This window comes from Arachis ipaensis, chromosome B7 (assembly GCF_059453495.1).
Source record: "Arachis ipaensis isolate K30076 ecotype BB chromosome B7, ASM5945349v1, whole genome shotgun sequence".
Classification (NCBI taxonomy): Eukaryota; Viridiplantae; Streptophyta; class Magnoliopsida; order Fabales; family Fabaceae; genus Arachis; species Arachis ipaensis.
Window position 1 is genome coordinate 88,715,578 of NC_142442.1, and position 5,190 is coordinate 88,720,767.

At 38.0% G+C, this 5,190-nt stretch overlaps 1 non-coding gene across 1 annotated transcript; it reads left to right on the top strand.

The window, feature by feature from the left end:
* The first annotated feature begins 1,472 nt into the window (after positions 1-1,472).
* Positions 1,473-1,580, top strand: LOC148553289 (small nucleolar RNA R71). Its single transcript, XR_015893097.1, has one exon. It is a non-coding gene; the product is annotated as a small nucleolar RNA R71 (small nucleolar RNA).
* The last annotated feature ends 3,610 nt before the right edge of the window (positions 1,581-5,190 follow it).

Sequence of the window (5,190 nt, forward strand, 5' to 3'; positions counted from 1 at the left end):
CTTGAATGATCAATTCTCCTCTGTCAACATTAATCACAGCTTTTGCTGTGGCTAGGAAGGGTTTGCCAAGGATGATGGATTCATCCATACACTTCCCAGTCTCTAGGATTATGAAATCAGCAGGGATGTAATGGTCTTCAACCTTTACCAAGACATCCTCTACAAGTCCATAAGCCTGTTTCTTTGAATTGTCTGCCATCTCTAGTGAGATTCTTGCAGTTTGTACCTCAATGATCCCTAGCTTCTCCATTGCAGAGAGAGGCATAAGATTTATACTTGATCCCAGGTCACACAGAGCCTTCTCAAAGGTCATGGTGCCTATGGTACAAGGTATTGAGAACTTTCCATGGTCTTGTCTCTTCAGAGGTAATCTCTGCCTAGTCAAGTCATTCAGTTCTTTGATGAGCAATGGAGGTTCATTCTCCCAAGTCTCATTACCAAACAACCTAGCATTTAGCTTCATGATTGCTCCAAGGTACTTAGCAACTTGCTCGTCAGTAACATCTTCATCCTCTTCAGAGGAAGAAATATACATCAGAGCTCATGAATGGCAAAAGTAAATTCAATGGAATCTCTATGGTCTCAGTGTGAGCCTCAGATTCCCATGGTTCCTCATTAGGGAATTCCATGGAGGTCAGTGGACGTCCATTGAGGTCTTCCTCAGTAGAGATCACTGCCTCTTCCTCCTCTCCAGGTTCGGCCGTGTGGGTTATGATTATGGTCTTGCACTCTCTCTTTGGATTCTCTTCTGTATTGCTTGGGAGAGTACTAGGAGGGAGTTCGGTAATTTTCTTACTCAGCTGACCCACTTGTGCCTCCAAACTTCTAATGGAGGACCTTGTTTCAGTCATGAAACTTTGAGTGGTTTTGATTAGATCAGAGACTATTGTTGCTAAGTCAGAGTGGCTTTGCTTAGAATTCTCTGTCTGTTGCTGAGAAGATGATGGAAAAGGTTTGCTATTGCTAAACCTGTTTCTTCCACCATTATTGTTGTTCAAACCTTGTTGAGGTCTCTGTTGATCCTTCCATGAGAGATTTGGATGATTTCTCCATGAAGGATTATAGGTGTTTCCATAGGGTTCTCCCATGTAATTCACCTCTTCCATTGTTGGGTTCTCAAGATCATAAGCTTCTTCTTCAGAGGAAGCTTCCTTAGTACTGCCTATTGCTGCTTGCATTCCAGACAGACTCTGAGAAATCATATTGACTTGTTGGGTCAATATTTTATTCTGAGCTAATATGGCATTCAGAGTATCAATCTCAAGAACTCCTTTCTTCTGAGCTATCCCATTATTCACAAGATTCCTTTCAGAAGTGTACATGAATTGGTTATTTGCAACCATTTCAATGAGTTCCTGAGCTTCTGTAGGCGTCTTCTTCAAATGAAGAGATCCTCCAGCAGAGCTATCCAATGACATCTTGGATAGTTCAGACAGACCATCATAGAAAATTCCTATGATGCTCCATTCAGAAAGCATGTCAGAAGGACATCTTCTGATCAATTGCTTGTATCTTTCCCAAGCTTCATAGAGGGATTCACCTTCCTTCTGTCTGAAGGTTTGGACTTCCACTCTAAGCTTGCTTAATTTTTGAGGTGGAAAGAACTTTGCCAAGAAGGCATTAACTAGCTTTTCCCAAGAGTTCAGGCTTTCTTTAGGTTGTGAATCCAACCTTGTCCTAGCTCTGTCTCTTACAGCAAAAGGAAAAAGCATAAGTCTGTAAACTTCAGGGTCAACCCCATTGGTCTTGACAGTGTCACAGATTTGCAAGAATTCAGCTAAGAACTGATGAGGATCTTCCAATGGAAGTCCAAGAAACTTGCAATTCTGTTGCATTAGAGAAACTAATTGAGGCTTAAGCACAAAGTTTTTTGTTCCAATGGTAGGGATTGAGATGCTTCTCCCATAGAAGTCGGGAGTAGGTGCAGTAAAGTCACCAAGCACCTTCCTTGCATTGTTGGCATTGTTGTTTTCGGCTGCCATGGTTTCTTCTTCCTCGAAAAGCTCTGTTAGGCCCTCTAGAGAGAATTGTGCTTTAGCTTATTTTAGCTTTCTCTTCAAGGTCCTTTCAGGTTCAGGATCAGTTTGAACAAGTATGCCTTTATCTTTGTTCCTGCTCATATGAAAGAGAAGAGAACAAGAAAGTAGGGAATCCTCTATGTTACAGTATAGAGATTCCTTGAGGTGTCAGAGGAAAAGAAGAATAGAAGGAGGAGGTAGAGATGAGAGAATTCGAACTTATTAAAGAAATAGGTTCGAATTGCACCTTGAGGAGGAGTGTTAGTCCCTTAAATAGAAGGATGTGAAGAAAGGGGAAGAATTTTCGAAAATAAATTAAAAAGATTTTGAAATAATAAAAAGAAAATTTTGAAAATTTGATTGAGATTTTCAAATATTAAGTTTGGGAAAGAAATTAAGTGATTTTGAAAAATATTTTGAAATTAGAAATCAAAAAGATATGATTGAAAATTAATTTTGAAAAAGATGTGATTGAAAAAAATATGATTGAAAAGATATGATTGAGAATCAAATTAAAAAAAGAGAAAGTTTTAAAATTAAAGTTGATTACTTGACTAACAAGAAAGTAAAAGATATGATTCTTAAAATTTAAAATTTGATCCTTTCTTAATAGGCAAGTAACAACTTGAAAATTTTGAAGTAAATCATTAATTTTAGCACGAAAATAGTAATAAATAAAAAAATGGCAAGAAATTGATTTTGAAGAGATATGATTGAAAAGATATGATTTGAAAAAGATTTGATTTTGAAAAATTATGAAGATTTGAAAAAAATTTGAATTAAAAACAAAATGTTCCCTCTAGTGTCATCCTGGCGTTAAACGCCCAGAATGACATCCATTCTGGCATTTAACGCCCAAAACTCTACCTTTTTGGGCGTTAAACGCCAAGCCAGGTACCCTGGCTGGCGTTTAAACGCCGGTTTGCCTTCTTCACTGGGCGTTTTGAACGCCCAGCTTTTTCTGTTTGATTCCTCTACTGAATGTTCTGAATCTTCAATTCTCTGTATTATTGACTTCAAAAGACATAGTTTTGAAAATTTTTTGAATTTTTTTTTGATGATGAGAAATAATAAAAAAAATGCAACTAAGATCAAATAAACAATGCATGCAGGATACTAAACTTAAAAATTTTCATATAGGAGACACTAACAAATTGAGAATGCATATGAGAAACAACAAAACTCACAAAACAAGAGAATTTAAAGATCAGAGCAATGAAATCATCTAGAACAACTTGAAGATCAATGAAGAACAATATGTATAAATTCAAAAAATGCAAGAAGAAGAAAGTCATGCAATTGACACCAAACTTAAAAATTGATACTAGACTCAAACAAGAAACATAAAATATTTTTGATTTTTATAGTTTTATAAATTTTTTTGTGATTTTCGAAACTTATATGGAAAAGAAAATAAAGAGATTCAAAACTTTTAATAAGAATTCCAGGAATCATGCAATATTAGTCTAAAGCTTCAGTCTAAAAAGATTAGACATGGTTGGCCAAGCTTCAGCAGGACATTACATTCAGCAGCTAAATTGATGAGAACCAATCAGCTTTTGTGATGATAAGTACATCACCTTGAAACTCTAGAATCCATTCTTAAAAATTCTGTAAAGTACCTAATCTAAGCAACAAGATGAACCGTCAGTTGTCCAAACTCGAACAATCCCCGGCAACGGCGCCAAAAACTTGGTGCACGAAATTGTGATCATCAACAATGGCGCCAAAGGATTTGGAGCTCTTAAACATGAATCACACTTTGTCACAATTCCGCACAACTAACCAGCAAGTGCACTGGGTCGTCCAAGTAATACCTTACATGAGTAAGGGTCGATCCCATGGAGACTGTCGGCTTGAAGCAAGCTATGGTCATCTTGTAAATCTCAGTCAGGAAGATTCAAATGGTGATGGAGAATTGATAATTAAAAGATGAATAAAACATAAGATAAAGATAGAGATACTTATGTAATTCTTTGGTTGGAATTTCAGATAAGCGTATGAAGATGCTTTGTTCCTCCTGGACCTCTGCTTTCTTATTGCCTTCTTCCAATTATTCATACTCCTTTCCATGGCAAGCTTTATGTTGGGCATCACTCAGTGAAAACGTTCCAAATGCGTTGTCACTGCACGGCTAATCATCTGTCGATTCTCGATCATGTCGGAATAGGATCCATTGATCCTTTTGCGTCTGTCACACGCCCCACAATCAGGAGTTTGAAGCTCGTCACAGTCATCCCTTCCCAGATCCTACTCAGAATACCACAGACAAGGTTTAGACGTTCCGGATCTCAGGAATGGCCGCCATAATTCTAGCCTATACCACGAAGGTTCCAATCTGAGATTAGAAACCCAAGAGATACGCATTCAAGCCATTGCTAGTAGAACAGAGGTGGTTGTCATGCACATGTTCATAGGTGAGAATGATGATGAGTGTCACGGATCATCACATTAATCAAGTTGAAGAACGAATGAATATCTTGGAGAAGAAATAGACTTGAGTTGAATAGAAAAACAATAGTACTTTGTATTAATTCATGAAGAATAGCAGAGCTCCACACCTTAATCTATGGTGTGTAGAAACTCCACCGTTGAAAATACATAAGAACAAGGTCTAGGCATGGCCGAATAGCCAGCCTCTCAGAGATGGTTTAATCATCAAAACATGATTCCAGGATGATCAAAAGATGAAAATACAATAGCAAAAGGTCCTATTTATAGATAACTAGTAGCCTAGGGTTAACAGAAATCAGTAATTAATGCAGAAATCTTCTTCCGGGCCCACTTGGTGTGTGCTTGGGCTGAGAATTGAAGCTTCCATGTGTAGAGACTTTTCTTGGAGTTAAACGCCAGCTTTTGTGCCATTTTGGGCGTTTAACTCCAACTTTTGTGCTAGTTTTGGAGTTAAACGCCAGAATTCTTGAGCTGACTTAGAGCGGTGGTTCGGGCCATCAAATCTTGGGCAAAGTATAGACTATTATATATTGCTGGAAAGCCCAGGATGTCTACTTTCCAACGCAATTGAGAGCGCGCCAATTGGGCTTCTGTAGCTCCAGAAAATCCACTTTGAGTGCAGGAAGGTCAGAATCCAACAGCATCTGCAGTCCTTTTTCAGCCTCTGAATCAGATTTTTGCTCAGGTCCCTCAATTTCAGCCAGAAAATACCTGAAAT